Below are 17,773 nucleotides of genomic sequence, written 5' to 3' on the forward strand. Positions count from 1 at the left end.
GTTTACATCAGGGTGAATGAATGAATGAATGAAAACTTTATTTAACAGATTGCAGAATGGGTACAATACAGTACGGCTCAATACATACAATTGTTAAGGGGATGCAGACCTGAGAAAGACGTTTGTCTTGTTTCCATCAGGGTCCCCCATTTTCAATTCATATAGACATATATGACATACATGACATACAGATAGTCAGTACTGCTACATCTATACATTTATGACATACCAGGGTCCCCCATGTTCAATTCATGATAACATATATGACATACAGGTAGACAGATGGACAGTACTGCTACATCTAGACATTTATGACATACCAGATTTTGAACTTGTGGTAGGCCTAGACATTTTCAATTCATCGTCTTGTTTACATCAGGGTGCCCCATGTTCAATTCATGATAACATATATGACATACAGGTAGACAGATAGACAGTACTGCTACATCTAGACATTTATGACATACCAGATTTACAAATACAGTACTGTTTGTGATACAAAAAGAGTCCAGAAAAGAAAGGCTATACATTTGACGTAGAAACTGTACATTGGAGGAGGTTGGGTGGGGGGGACTATACATTGCTTCTTCTAAGTGTCTATGCTTTTTTTTGTCAGTATTTACTGGCTTTCAAAAAAATAACATCTTGTTGCTTGTGTGTTGAAGGACTTTTACCGAAGGGTTACACATATCATGTCTGCACGTACAGACGTGCGGTGAACCCATCCTGGACCTGCGTTGACCATACCTCTTTTGAGGCCACTGTGCGAATGACTCACCAGTCTGAGGAGGAGATCCTGGTGTGGGCAAGGTCGATGCAGGTCACCTGGAGAGTGGCCCATACATATATGTCATATATGTTATCATGAATTGAACATGGGGGACCCTGATGTAAACAAGACGATGAATTGAAAATGTCTAGGCCTACCACAAGTTCAAAATCTGGTATGTCATAAATGTCTAGATGTAGCAGTACTGTCCATCTGTCTACCTGTATGTCATATATGTTATCATGAATTGAACATGGGGGACCCTGATGTAAACAAGACGATGAATTGAAAATGTCTAGGCCTACCACAAGTTCAAAATCTGGTATGTCATAAATGTCTAGATGTAGCAGTACTGTCCATCTGTCTACCTGTATGTCATATATGTTATCATGAATTGAACATGGGGGACCCTGATGTAAACAAGACGATGAATTGAAAATGTCTAGGCCTACCACAAGTTCAAAATCTGGTATGTCATAAATGTCTAAATGTAGCAGTACTGTCCATCTGTCTACCTGTATGTCATATATGTTATCATGAATTGAACATGGGGGACCCTGATGTAAACAAGATGATGAATTGAAAATGTCTAGGCTAATAAACAACTTGTGACAAATAACTCTTGACTTGACTTGACCACCAGCCTCTCTCTCTTAAGGCATTAACTGGGTTAATTAATCTAAATGTTATATTGTAACTGTCTAGTTATTGATTGATTGAATTGATTGAAAACTTTATTAACAGATTGCAGAATGGGTATACAGTACACAGTACAGCTCAATACATACAATTGTTAAGGGAATGCAGACCCCAGAGAAAGACTTTCGTCTTGTTTACATCAGGGTCCCCCATTTTCAATTCATCGTAACATATGACATACAGATAGACAACTGGGTTAATCTAAATGTTACATTGTACAGTAAGTGGGGAGTGTAAACAAGTTGACCGCTGGCTGTGTTGTGAAATGTGAATAAACCGTGAAGTCACGCGAAATAGCGTTATACGCGACGCTATACAAACCAATTACATAATCCTATCCAACATGTGTAAAGGCACACACAACATATTCCAGTTAACGGTATATTTTTTTAATGATTCGTTATGGCGTAATCAATACTTCCATGCGTATAAATTGCGTTCAGCCTCTCTCTCTGGAGTTAACGGAGTTTCGACTCCTGGCTAGAGGAGCTTGTCTCGGCTCATGCGGGGGGCCAATCAGAGAGGGGCTTCGCTCAACCAATCAGAGAGGGGTCTGCAGAAATGGGAGGGGTCTGCAAAAATAGAGTTCAACCAATCAGAGAGGGGTCTGCAGAAATGCTGCTACGAATTGTAGAGACGCGTCAGAGCGCAGCCCTGAGAGCGCCGCTGGCTCTGCGGCTCTGCAGCCTCATGCTTCTCACTGACTGCGGCATTTGTAACCAGACTAGCTGATACAGTAGCCAATCAGAAAATAGACATGTATTGTAGACTAAGAATAATGGTAATAACAACAAAGATGAATACACAATAAAATAGTGTATAGTGTTATTAGTGACTATAAAATATATAGTCATATCAGTTAGCTCAAATTAAATACATAATTATGATCAAAATATTGTCACTAACTCTCAAATATTGCACAACTACCGCTTATAATGGCTATTGAGAACTTATCTTTTGGAGCATAATATAAGCAGGCTAGTCTTTGCCCTACTGTGTGACAATGATGGACAAAGTTTTAACAAACATGCATTGTGCAATTGTGACACGTAGTGTAACACGCCTAAATTCAATAGCTTAAAATCAATTACAGACAAATGAAATACATTAAATGAAATAAATCTATTGCAGTACATCCACACAAAAGAGTTCCCCCTCAACTCTACAGAGAGCAATAAACACAAATCCTTTTGAACCCCTTCATTCAAAAGGATTCATGCCCCTTCATTCAGGCCGCCCGCCTCCTCACTAACACCCGGTCCCGCGAACACATCACTCCTGTCCTCCACTCCCTCCACTGGCTCCCGATCAAGGAACGCATCAACTTCAAAACACTACTCCTCACCTTCAAAGCCCTCGATAGCCTGGCCCCCCCCTACCTGACTGACCTCCTTCTCCCCTACCGCCCCACCCATTCCCTCCGGTCCTCTTCCACTCTTTCCCTCACTGTCCCGTCATCCAAACTCAAAAGTTTTGGTGACCGGGCATTCTCACGAGCTGCACCCAGACTCTGGAACTCCCTCCCTCAGACCATCAGAGACTCTCCCACACTCGCCACCTTCAAATCCAGACTCAAAACCTACCTGTTCTCCCAAGCATTCAACCTTCCTTACCCATAACCACCCTCCTCCAACTTGCCACCATTGCCCCCTGCCCCACGTTCTCTCCTCTCCTGCCCCCCCCCCCCCACCCCCCTTGGTTTTCCCTTACTCTCCTCCCGACTGTCTCCCCTACTCACTCCCGTATTTGTTATCCGTTACTCGTGGTTTTTATGTTCCTGTGTATTCTTATTGTCCTCCGTTTCCCTGTGGTTCCATGTTTCTTTTTTTTGCCTATTGTCAGCGACTTTGGGTCTTTGAAAAGCGCTATACAAAATAAATGAATTATTATTATTATTATTCATTGCCAGACTATATTAGAAATCCAATCTCAGCCTTGCCGGCCTTTTTAAAACCCCCATCCTGGTGGTTGTATACATTTATTACCATCTTCACTTGCCCCATAATTAAATTAAACAGTTGCCAACAGGCTGTGAAAAAGGGGAGATTTTTTCCTTTGACCAAGTAAAAAAAAAAGGAAACAAAGTCAAACACAATTGTAAACTTGGGTGGCATGCTTTTCCATCGACATAAAGGCAAATAAATGTGCTGGTGTGGAACCTCCATTAGTGGTGTTCTTGGTTTGGTGTGGAGGAGCTCAGCACTAGTTATCATGGGACACATTGGGCAGAAAGTGAATTGTCTGGATGAGTCAAACCCACGTCACATTGGGCTGCCTTCCAACATGAATCAAGCAGCAGGAAATGCTTGAGGACCTCAGAACAACGTTTGCCTGCATGTTATGATGTGGATTTTATTTTTGTCTCGTGACCCCATTTGCTTTTTGCCTGTCTGACGCTTCCCTGTTCGCTTGGAACCAGAACTCTGCCCATGGGACTTGTGAGTGCAGCGAGTGGCATCGGATCAACTATTGTATTCCATACCAAAGTATGTAAAAAGATCTGGATAGACAGTAAATAGAGATGGATGTTAAATGTGCAAAGTAGAGCATGTTAACTTCATTCCAGCACAGCACTCACACAGGTATTGCAAGATACTTCAAGACAGAGTGGCAACTGCAAATCAAATCAAATTTATTTATTTGTAAGGCCCGTCAACACACGTTAATGATACTCTGGATGTGTGCTTAGCTGGAGCTGAGGATGCTGAAAAAATTCTTATTGGGGATTGGAACACGGATATGCAACAAAAAGATGCACCCGTCTTCAAATCCTTCAATAGGTTTTGTGATCTGCAAAGCCTCAGCCAGCTAATCACCCAACCCACAAGGGTATGTGAATCAACTCAGACTACCATTGACCTCATACTGACCTCTGACAAGTCCAAGATCTCCAATAAAGGGGTTATAGCATGTGGGTTAAGTGATCATTATATGATATTCTGTACCCGCAAAAAGCTAAAACTAAAGGCTGGCTGTCACAAAACAGTCACATCTAGAGACCTCAAAACCTACTCTAGCGAGGCCTTTAACCTTGAACTGGAGAGTCTGGACTGGTCAGATGAACTCAATGGTACACTGGTTGAAGAAACTTGGCTTGGCTTCAAAACCAAATTTTCATCAATACTAAACAACATGGCCCCCCTAAGAACCACCAGGGTAAAAAATCGCGCTGAGCCATGGATGCACACTGAAATACTGACCGCTATGAAAGCCAGAGACAAAAAATGCTCTGAGTTTCGTAAAAGTCAGTCAAAGCTTACCAAAAGCACGAGCAGTGAACTCCAAGACCACGTGACTGAACTCAAACTAGAAAGAAACAGACTAAGAAATGACGTAAACTCCATGATCAAAACTGCTAAAAAAAATTCATCAATGACAAAACCGAGGAAAACAAAAATAAACCACGTGAACTTTGGAAATTACTCAACAATCAACTAGGCTGCAGTAAAAAACTTAAAACCAGGTTCTCAAACATAAACATAAAGACGGACAACACGCTCATCACAGACAAGCTGGATGTAGCCAATTACTTAAACACTTTCTTCACAAACATAGCCACAACACTGGTAAACAAACTACCCTCCCACTCAGGGCAGTATGGGGTAGAACACATAGTAGCATACTACAAGAACCTAGGCGTCCACAAAGACGACTTCAAACTGGAAATGGTAACTACAGATGAGGTACTCAAAAAACTGAGCGCCCTCCAACCAAACAAGGCCACTGGCCATGACAACATCCCCTCCAAATTCCTCAGAGACTCAGCAGCAGCCATCACCCCAGTCATCACACACATAATAAACCTCTCCATAAAACAGGGACACGTCCCCAAGGACTTCAAAATTGCGAAAGTAACACCCCTGCACAAAAAGGGCAGCAAATTAGACCCGGGCAACTACCGCCCTGTTTCTATCCTTACATCCATCTCGAAAGTCATGGAAAAAATAGTATACGAACAGATCGAAAAGTACCTTGCGGAAAAAAATCTAATCTACGAATTCCAATCTGGCTTCAGAACATCCCACTCCACTGACACATGCCTTCTCTACTTGAACGACCACATCAAACAAGAGGTGGACGCGGGCAAATACTGCGGCATGGTCATGCTGGACCTACAAAAGGCCTTCGACACTGTCAATCACACCATTCTGATTGACAAGCTAAAAGCAATTGGTTTTGATAGTTTATCAGTGAGCTGGATACAATCCTACCTGGAGGGGAGGGAACAGATGGTGGAGGTAAACGGTACCCTATCCCCCCCCCTCACAGTGAGCTGTGGTGTTCCACAAGGAAGCATACTAGGACCGCTACTATTCCTAATTTATGCAAATGACATGTCGTCAGCTTGTGACTGCAACTTGTTCCTGTTTGCGGACGACTCAGCCCTGCTGGTCTCTGACAAGAACAAGTTACAGGTTGAAAAAGCCCTCAGCTCGGAACTAGGCAAAATCTGCATATGGCTCGCCGACAACAAACTATCATTACACATGGGCAAAACAGTCCATTCTCTTCGGTTCAAATAACAAACTCAGCAAGACCGACGGCTTCTCGGTTACAGTGGGTGACAAAATTATCACAAGGAAAGATGAAATTACCTACCTGGGTTCCATCCTAGAGGCTAATCTTTCCTGTGACAAAATGGCATCCAATGTAATAAAAAAAGTCAACCAACGAACGCGATTCTTGTACCGGATCTCCTCTCTGGTAAACAAGAATACCCTGAAGACTCTAGCAGGAGCACTCATTCAAGGGTACTACGACTATGCTTGCACCTCATGGTACCAAAGCACCTCAAAGGCACTAAAAAACAAATTACAAACATCTCAAAACAAGCTAGTCAGACTACTGCTTGACCTGACTCCTAGAACCCACCTCACCCCTGCCCACTTTGACAACCTAGGATGGCTTAGAGTAGACGACAGAGTACAGCAACTTGCAATGGGCCTGGTCTACAAGATACATTACGCGACCAAGGTACCCATGTACATGTCAAAATACTTCCCAAAGGTCAGTGAATACCACGATCACAACACCAGAGGGAGCTCCACAAATCATGTAAAACCCAGATTCGGCTCAAACAAGGGACTAAAAACGTTTCGCAATTATGCCACATCAATGTGGAACGCCCTACCTAAAGCTGTAAAGGAATGTGAATCACTACCCACTTTCAAAAACACTCTCAAAAAACACCTACGTGAGACTGCAATTCGAAACTGGCCCCTACAAATGTCCTAACCTAGTTGTACAGTAAATGACCAAGTAAGGCTTTGTCAGTATTCCAATGTACAGTGTAAAATGTGTGTGTGTGTCCTACCCAACCCCCCCCCCCCCCCACCTCCAATGTACAGTTTCTACGCCAAATGTATATACACTCTTTTTCTGGACACTTTTGTATCACAAACAGTACTGTATTTGCAAATCTGATATGTCATAAATGTATAGATGTAGCAGTACTGTCTATCTGTATGTCATGTATGTCATATATGTTATGATGAATTGAAAATGGGGGACCCTGATGTAAACAAGACGAAAGTCTTTCTCTGGTCTGCATCCCCTTAACAATTGTATGTATTGAGCTGTACTGTACTGTACCCATTCTGCAATCTGTTAATAAACTTTTCAATCAATCAATCAATCCCCATGTCTTCTTTAAACAAGTCAAGAAGAAACATCACAATAAGTCAAGAACAAAACAAGAACACTATAAAGTCCAAAACATTTCAAATAAATGCTAAATTAAATAAATGCAACACTCCCAGATATACCCCACGTGAAGGTAAGGAAAAACTCACTAAAACCTAGCAATAGGAAAAAATGCACCACAGGCAATGTGGAGGAGAGAAACCTTAGAAGGGCCATTCAAGGGGGGATCTCCCTTCTTAGATGTCGGTGATAGTAGTGTTGCAATAAAACAGGTGAACAGTTGGTAAGCATGCACTCATGTGTGCAGTGAAACACAGATAAGTGCATGCAATACCAACTGAACATTTTGAAAGATTAAAGATAGAGCTGATAGCGATAGCAACTGAACATTTTGAAAGATTAAGATTAAAGATAGAGCTGATAGCGGTAGCAACTGAAATTCTTTGAAAGATTAAAGATAGTGCTGATAGTGGATCTATTTGAGGCGAAGGGGCGGCGCAGATAGGGTCGCATCCTCCCGGTCTTCATCACGGGACGTCCAACACTCCACTCCGGTCATCACTCCGAGACAGCCACTCACAGGGAGACAGGGAGACGGGACAGACGTTAGCCAGTTTGCGTGATTGTGATGGGCGGACATAGCAATAGATACAAGTGGTAAGCAGGGCCGGACTGGGGAAATAATTCATACCGGGAGATATAGCGCGAAATATAGCCCCAATCAGGCCACTTTTTAAGCGGGGGGTCTGGGGGTCCCCCACCAGGAAAATCTTTGTTACAAAGACTTAATTTCCTGCATTCTGGTGAATTTTAGTGCATGTGAATCACAAACTAACGAGCCAACAATTGCTTAGTACAATGTACTGTTATGAACCTCAAATAAAACTGTTGTGGCACTAGCAATGCTACTCTCTCCACCTTCAAAAAGAAAAAAGCAAGAGCACAACATATTTTTCTATTTACTATTATAATACAGTTAACCACTCTCTCCTGTAAGGGCCTTTATTTTTCTTTGTTTTATCCCTCTCTCCTCCACCCTTTCTCTTTCTTCCACTGTCCATCTTGACATCAACATTAATTGACTTTTGCTCTACTGTATCTCTCCCGAGTCCCTCACTACCTGGCTCATTGCCTGGCTGTTATTCTGCATCCGAGTGCCATCTGCCATTCCATTCGCAGCCTCCGCTGTCAATCAGTTGTATCGCCTGGTCCCGCCTCCACCAATCACAAGCGGCAGCACGGCTCCATTGTGTGTGTGTGTGATCCCACCTAGGTTATCTAACTATCACGCTGCGCCGCCGCCACAACTAGAAACAATGGCCTGGCACTTTTTTTTTTTAAATAATAATAATAAAAAAATATATCTAATTTTTTTTTATATATAATTTTTTTTTTTATCTGTGCAGGCCAGGCCACCGGGAAAACTCCCGGTGCTCCCGATGGCCAGTCCGGGCCTGGTGGTAAGCATATATGTGAATAGAATAGATATATGTAGTAAGCATATTATGTGAATAGAATAGACGTACTTAACCCAGCAATGAACGTCTGAACCACGTTGACAGACTACGGACAGAAGACGGTAAGAAGCTGATCCATGGCCTTGTGGTGCACGTAGAACAGTCACTGCAATCTTGGGCAAGAGAGACATCCACCACCTTGGTCAGCACTACCCATAAGGAAACCTTTCAACTTGGCTTTCCTTCTGCAATTATCTTTATGGTACAGGAGGATCCTCCAAATGCCTCATGGGGACGATCTCTATAGACGGTTTCACTCTAGTTCTGTTGTAACAGTTTGGACCCAAATGTTTTCCTGTCAACTATTTTGTTAGCTAACATTGCAATAGGAATTAAACTTGGGTCCTTTTAGAATGTCATGGTTGTCGTTTTTAAAACCATCTATATGCCTTTAACCTTCATATCAAAACAGACAACAGCTGACATTGTGTTCTTCTGCTTCTAGGTGTCCCTGGAAGCCAGCAGCTCAATGAGGAAAAAACCCTCCAATATCTGGGAGGACTGGAAGGTAGAGAAAGCTTGGATAGCGAGCGAGAGGATGTGGTTAGCTAGGAGTTTCAAGAACAACATCATTATGGAATAACAGTTCTAAGAGTAAGTTACAACTCACAGGTACACCAAACAAAACAAAAAAAACAATAACAACAACAAATATTGCTTTTTATCGTAGGTGGTAAAACATGTTCAAGCTTGGAGGAGCAAGATCACTAAAGAGACAGAGAGGCTCTCAAACAGATTGAATGAGAGGGTAAAAAAAGGATGGAGATTAGTAATCTCTTTACAGAATAAACCAGAGCCTCTAGGTGGCGGTATACACATGAGAACAGTCACTTTCCCCTACACACGTTGGAAACACGACACAAGTGCACATTCAGTCTATGTTACTACGTTATATGTAACTTTTTTACCAGTCTGTATTAGAGATACGGTATTACTTGATTTGGTAACCTGTCTGTACAAATAAAGTCCAAACTGGTCCGTCTTCATCTGATGCAAACTGCATGGAAGATCATAGGGGTGAAAGGTCACTCATCCCTGCAGTCTATTTTTGAACAGGCTACTACTCTAAGGCAAGCCAATAGAATTGTCTCGGACCCCTCCCATGTTTTACATGCCGAGTATGAGATACTGCCCTCTGGGAGGAGGTTTAGAGTTCCATGCTCTAGACTAAACAGGTTTGAAAATTCCTTTATTCCGTTTTCAGTTAAACTTTTAAATAGCGCCAGATAAATGGCTGGCAATTATCGAATAATCGATATTTGGTCGTAATATTATCGATATTCGATAATCAATATTTGGTCATACTACATGTGGTGTTGCCAGACATCCTGCTGTGCAGGTACTTTTTGGTATCTTTTATATTGTTTATTTTCTTTGTTTGGAGTCAGTTGCGGCATGTCTGTATGTATGTGTTTGTGTCGGTGTAAGCCCAAGACAAATTTCCCAGCTGATGGGACAATAAAGTGACTCTTGACTCTTGACTTGACTCTACGCATCTTTATGGGTTATGATCAGCTTGACACTTGAGAAACACCATCTATGCTACCACCCCTAAATCCAAACATTCCATTCCTGTATCAGTCTCTCACTCCAAGTCACACCCCTATTTTGGGAAGAGAGTTGGCTTGTGGTTTTTTTCCATTGCTGTACTAGACTCTCCATTGTCACTCTAATCTATTGGAATTTTTCATCTTTTGAAGTCAGTCCATGTCTCGATCTCTTTGGGGCTGCCTGGTCGATGATTGTGTGCGGCAGACTCAAATTGTTTACCAGATAACCAGGTAAACAAAGCCAAAGCTTCCAATGAGGTCTGCAGTTTGACTGAATGAATGCTGTGTCATAAAACACTGCCTCTGCTTTTCAGAGATGGATTTAGTTTAAAGGAACACGCCAACATTATTGGAAATGCTGTCTTCTCCAGAGTCAGACAAGAACATGGGAATAGCACTGCACACAACCGCAGCAGACTACAGAGAGTGGCCCGTTCAGCCGAACGCACAATTGGAGGTGGGCTTCCCACTCTCCAGGACATTTATACCAAGCGTTGCAGGGCCAAGGCTAAGAGAATAACCAAAGACTCTAGTCACCCAAACAACTGCCTCTTTGAACTGCTGCGGTCAGGCAAGCGCTACCGGAGTCTCATGGCCAGTACAGAGAGACTCAGAAGGAGCTTCTATCCATAGGCGGCGGGTATGTAAGGCCAGGCGAGGCTATGCCGACCCAAACCAGCAGCCCCAGTCTGCTCATTATTATAGGCAGCCTAGGCTACGATATTGTGTGTGTGTGGGCTGCTGCAGCCCGGTGGTGACAATACGCAAGGGTCGGCCAACCAAGGTGTCAATGGCAGTAGGTGTGGTGGCCGTTTAACATTCCAGACTGCAGGCAGTAACCAATCACGCCGCATCATCAAACTAACCGATGCCAGTCTGGTCTTCAAAATCCTCCATGGTCTAGCCCCACCCCCACTTTCCGATTTTTCACCTCCAGGTTCACCAGAACTGTTGTACCGGGTGACTTGGCTGTTCCATTAAGGACAAGTACATTTAGCAAATCAGCCCTCCCCGTGAGAGCTGCCAAGACCTGGAACTCCATTCCAAGTTACATGCCGCTTGGGCATAACACGGATCACCGTGACCTGAGGCCAAGGGCTTGCTCTACGAGGGCATGATGAGACTGAGTCAGAGTTAATCAAACCTTTTTAGAGCTACTATGTACATTGTTTTCAAATCAGCTTCACATTGAAAGTGATCTCACAGACAAACTTAAAGCAGAAAAGATCATTGATGCGTGAAACGTCGCATTTTTTTTGTTGCATTAAGGTAAGACAATGGTTAATCATATTGGATGCCTTCATTTGAACAATTAATTTGCACTATATGAAATGAGTGGGGCTCGCTGTAGTAGCTGTAGTGTAGTGTAGGACTACAACTCCCAATGTTAATGTGTCACGTGTCTTGCTTATGATTGGTTACTGTTACGTGAACCAGAGGCGCCTCGGAGCGCTCTGTGTCAGAATAAGGTAGCAGCCAGAGGGACTGGCTGCGGTTTCACTGTTTACCTGTATGAATACCAACTGTGAATAAAGCACAACTGAGCACTACCACGGTCTCTTCTATTAAGATACTACAGTGGCGACGAGGATAAAGGAAAACACAAGTTTGTGTCCACCTCGGAAATAGAGGTTGTAGGCTTGTAGCCGAAGAAAGAATAATAGTCAAGCTAGCGTCCACGTTTTTTTTTTCTCTTGGAACTCGTGGCGGGGAAGTGCAAAAAGGAATGGCGCTGTACAGTCTAGAAACGGGACTGGTGTTTGATGAGACGATAGAGACATTTGAAGCCTATGAAGAGAGACTTCAGCAGTTTTTCATCGCAAACAACATCGCGGCAGGCCGGCAAAGGGCTGTGTTTCTCTCCGTGGTAGGAGCTAAAACGTTTACATTGCTCAAGGATTTGGTGGCGCCGGACAGGCCAGGCGACGTGGACTTGAAGGACTTGTTAACGGCAGTGAGAGCCTATTTTTCACCGAAGAAGAATGTGCTAGCAGAGAGGTATACATTCAGAAATCGCAAACAGCTCTCTGGTGAATCGCTCACGGAATATGTGGCGGCATTGAAAGGATTGGCTTCTTGGTGTGCGTTTGGAACATCAATGGAAGAGCAGCTTCGTGACCAGTTTATCTGCGGTATCACAAGTAACGATCTGCGCAGTAAGCTGCTGAATGCAGCTTGTGACGGGGTACTAGCGTGGACCAAGACGCTGGAGATCACCAACAACTATGAATGCACCGTGGTCAGCATGAACAGGTTTGTGTCAGAGCCGCAGTTCAGAACCGACAGAGTGGATATGACGGGAAGACAACGTGAAGACGCTACGGGAGGACAGCGACCACCGAGAGCAGGAACAGAGCAGAAGAGCGGCAATGCGTCGAAATGTAACCGCTGCAACGGGAGAGGGCATTCGGCGGGAGATTGTCGCTACAAGGATTTCCAGTGTCGATTTTGCAAGACGACGGGGCATCTGGAGAGGGCTTGCAGGAAGAGGGGCAAATTCAATGGACAAGATCAGCGAGGGAGAGCAACGCGCGCGGCCCAGCACAGAGGCGGGCGAGGAGGAGGAGTCAACATGATCTCAGAGACTGAACATGAACAGGCAGAGTACGGGTCCGGTTCAGAGGAACAGACTCAAATGGGACTGTATACAGTCCGACCTAATATGGATTGTGAGTATGAGAAACCATACAATGTGTTTGTGAAATGTAATGATCAGAAAATATGTATGGAGGTGGATACAGGTGCCGCGTTGTCAGTCATATCAGAGAGTATGTACCATGCCAAGTTCAAAAATGTAACATTACTTCCATGTATGACTAAGTTGAAAACGTACACAGATGAGCCATTGGAGCTAATGGGGAAGATAATGGTCACAGTTGAGAGTGGGGAACAGAAGTTGCAGTTACCCTTAGTGGTAGCCAGGGGGCGGGGTCCTGCACTCATGGGTCGTAATTGGATAAGACCATTAAACCTAGACTGGTCTAAGGTCAACAGGATAGGGGATCCGGTGGAGTCCCTGTGTCAGACATATACGCAGGTATTTGGCAATGGTTTGGGTAAAGTGACAGGGGTTAAGGCTACAATGTATGTGTCCCCACCAGGGGCGGGGCTAGGGGGTGGCTACTTGGGCTCAAGCCCCGAATGTATTCTGAAAAGCCCTGAATCTATTTATAAAAAGAAAAAAAAAAAAAAATTACAATTCATCATTGTTACATGAAAATATGTTTGCACCAGATTTAGCAGAGGCTAATTTCCATCTGTGGTCTATCCAGCTGCTAACTGTATTTGAGTGAGTTAAGTCTTGGTGTTATGGTAGACTCAGACCTAAGCTTTAAATCACAATCAACAAGTTGACAAAAACGTAATTCTTCCACCTTAGAAACATAGCTAAAGTATGGCCATTTATAAATCAAAAGGACGCTGAAAACCAGATCCATGCCTTTATCTCAAGCCAACTCGACTACTGTAATGCACTCCTTACCGGCCTCCCGAAAAAATACGATGATAACTATTTTATTGCACTGCACTATTTTACTTTGTATCAGTGAATCATAGACGCCTGGCCATAAGAACATTCGGAGCATCTCTGCTCTCCCACTATTGAACTTGGGGGAGCAAAGGTATGATCTTGCTCCACCACTTTTTGATTATATGAAAAATATGATATATCCCCCCCCAATATATAAATCTAACCATAACTACGTTATGGTTAACTGAGTTTTATAGTGAAAAGAGCAGCTTTATTGGTCAAGATTGAAGGCTCTATATTACAGGAAATTGCACGTACAGGTTCATTAAATTCAAAAAAAATCTACCATGGAGGGGGTCGTATCTGACCCCCTCCAAACCACCCCGTGCCTGCCCCATTTTTTTTTTAATAAAAAAAAAAAAAAAAAAAAAAAAAAGGAAAAATAAAGGGCACCTATCTGTGCTAAGCCCCGGATCTCCTACAATCCGAAATCCGCCCCTGGTCCCCACATGCAAAACCTAGGTTTTGCAAAGCCAGGTCTGTTCCTTATGCTTTTTTTTTTTTTTTTTAACTTAAATTTTTATTAAACATTTATAGACACACAACACAACATATACAATTACATCAACAACACTATTAAACAGACATAAACAATAAAGAAAAAATTTAATACTCAAAAACAAATAAAAAAATACTGACATGAGCAGAAATTCCACAAACATAAATAATAAAATGGAAAAACATAAAACAGTTGTCATACCCAAAACAAAAATTAAAATAAAAAAGCTAACTAAAGCAGCATTTTGTGACATGGGTCCGGAGACCCTCCTTGAACCTCTTTCCTCCTTTACCCTTCGCCCTCTTGTGTTGCATTTGGTTCTTCCTCTGTGATGTCGTTTTCGTTCCCCTTGTAATCCTCCCACTTTCCCCATCTTTCTCCAAATTTCTCTTCCTGTAACCTCAGCATGTGTGTTATCCTCTCCATATCCTGTATCTCCCCTACTATTCCTACCCATTGTGCTATTGTCGGTGGGTTTTCTTTGTACCACAGTCTTGTTATTGCTTTTCTGGCCGCTATCAACATTATCTTTATTAAATATTTGTCCCCCCCTTGTATTCCCTCGTGTGTCAGGTCTCCTAAGTAAAGCACCAGTCCCGTTTGTGGTAACCAGTATCCTAATATTCTGTTCATTGCCTCCCCTATCTCCTCCCAATACCCCTTCAGCTTCTGACATCCCCAGAATATGTGCGTGTGATTTGCCCCCTCCTTCCCACACATCCTCCAGCATGCTCTTTGTGTTGGTGCATATTTTCCCTTCAGCTCTGGGGTTATAAAGAATCTGATTATGTTTTTCCATCCAAACTCTTTCCATATCCTCGATCCTGTTGTTGAATGTTGCACCTCGCATATATTACCCCATTCCTTCCCTGTTATTCCTATCTCTAGTTCTCTCTCCCATTTCTCCCTTATGTAATCGGTCGTGTGTCCCTTGCTGGTCATTATAGCCCGGTACAGTGCTGATATTACCCTTCCTTTCCCTCCTTCGTATGCCCTTACTATCATCCTAATTATTCCATTCTGTTCTTCGTCCTTGTCCCCTCTTATTTCTTTATTATAGTAATCTCTAATCTGTAGATATCTGAAGTGGTCCCTGTTTTCTAGTCCAAATTTCTCCTTTAATTTTTGTAATGTTTGCATTTCCCCCTTCTCTATCAATTTGCATATCGCTGTTGCCCCCCCCCCCTCCCATCGTCTGAATCCATGGTCCAACCTCCCTGGTTTGAGTCTCTTGTCATGTGCTATCCATCTCAGAACCCCTGTCTGCTTCTCCAATTTGTGTGTTTTTACTACTCTGTTCCATATGGTCAAGGTGCATTTGGTGATTGGATCTAACAGTCCCTCTTTCTCTTTGAATAGTTCCCTATCTCCCACCAGAGCTTGTACCTTGTATCCCTCCCCTTCTTTTTCAATGTCTTTCCATCTTGCCTCATACTTGTCGTTACACCAGCATGTCACTGCTCTCAGTTGTGCTGCATAATAGTAATCTTGTAGGCTGGGTACTGCCATCCCTCCCTCTTCCTTTGGTAGTTGTAGTGTTTTATATCTGACCCGTGGTCTTCTCCCCGCCCATATGAACCTCGATATCAGTCTGTCCCACTCCCTGAATTGATTCTTTGGTATTTGTATCGGTAGTGACTGGAACAGGTACAGTAACCTTGATAGTATGTTCATTTTAATGACATCTATTCTTGAATTGAAGTCCAAGGGCATTACTGTCCATCTCTCTAAGTCTCTCTTGATGTTCTGATTTATCTGTGTATAGTTCGCCTCAAACAGTTTCCCCACCCCTCTCGTGATGTTCACCCCTAAGTATTTAATCTTGTCCATGTCCCATCTTATCCTGTACTGTTCCCTAATTTCCGTCGTTGGGGTATAGTTCCATGCTAAGGTCTGTGTCTTTGTCACGTTTAGTTTGTATCCTGAGTAGTGGCCATATTCCTTCAGTAGATCCATCAGTGCCGGGAAGCTCTTGTCTGGTTGTCTCATGTATACTATCACGTCATCCGCAAATAGGCCTAGTTTATATTCCGTTCCCTTTATCCTTACTCCCTTGATGTCCTCGGTCTGTCTGATCAGTTGTGCCAGTGGTTCTATGAAAACGGCGAAGAGCGTTGGTGAGAGACAACATCCCTGTCTGGTAGCCCAACATCCTCTGTACTACATTCTGTTGTGGAAGGACAGCTCATTCACTGAGAGACTTACACTGCATCAGGGTAAGACATTTTAAGTAATTTAGTAATATCTTTAAACTGAGACTTGATTGCTGACCTGACCAGCTGACTTGATTAAGGGGCGTGTTTAAAGTGGCCATTTTGTTTCCTTAAGTGACCCATTAAAAGCTGCTTCCTGCTTAAAGACCACTTGTGTACTGAGTGTGATCTCAGAGCCCTGTCACTGCTTAAAAGCAGAACCTCAGCCTCTCCTGGAATCACTCTGTACTACATTCTGTTGTGGAAGGACAGCTCATTCACTGAGAGACTTACACTGCATCAGGGTAAGACATTTTAAGTAATTTAGTAATATCTTTAAACTGAGACTTGATTGCTGACCTGACCAGCTGACTTGATTAAGGGGCGTGTTTAAAGCGGCCATTTTGTTTCCTTAAGTGACCCATTAAGGGCCAGGTGTTAGACAGCACTGATTAGTGATAGGGATTTAAAGTCCTGCTGGCTTAGCGTCAGCGAAGCGTCGAGAAACAAAGAGGGACAAAGAGGAGTTTTCCTGGAGTTATCCGCAGAGGGATCCACCGATCCACCTAGTGCTAAGTACACCCTAGTCCTATCTTTCACTTCACTCTGAAAAATCTCCCTTTCCCTCCCACTCTGCTATTTCTCTACTTCCTCCCTGCCACTCTTGACACCACAATGTGTCTCATATCCACAATCTGCTCCTCCAGAACAGATTCAACCCACCCACGGCAGTTTGCTAGCAACCCGGCTAATCTATCCTACCCTCCTACAGCCACTAATACACCTGTCACAGTACGGGGAGGCTTATGGAATTGTCAATCAGCAGTCAAGAAAGCTGACTTCATTACTGCCTACGCCCATAGTCAAAATCTGCAGCTCCTGGCTCTAACTGAGACCTGGATAACCCCCAATAACTCATCAACACCTGCAGCATTATCTACAAACTATAACTTCACTCACACACCTCGACCTTCCAGACGGGGTGGAGGCACTGGCCTCATGACATCTCCTTCATGGACTACAAACTTAACACCCCTCCCAGCACTGTCACTCTCCTCTTTTGAATATCATGCAGTATCTGTCTCTAATCCTTTCAATCTCACCATTGTTACACTCTACCGCCCTCCAGGTCCGCTCGATCACTTCACAGATGAGCTGGACATGCTTCTAAGCTCCTTACCGGAAGATGGTACCCCTCTCCTTCTATTGGGCGACTTCAACCTGCCTGACTCATCTCAGTCAGTCATAGTAGTCTCCCTCCTACAATCATTTGACCTGACTCCCACTGCCATGCCTCCCACCCACAAAGCAGGCAACTCCTTGGATCTCATATTTTCCCGTAACTCCAGCATCATTAACACCACGGTAACTCCCC

The sequence above is a fragment of the Notolepis coatsorum genome (genome assembly GCF_963971535.1).
Source record: "Notolepis coatsorum genome assembly, chromosome: 6".
NCBI classification, from domain to species: Eukaryota; Metazoa; Chordata; class Actinopteri; order Aulopiformes; family Paralepididae; genus Notolepis; species Notolepis coatsorum.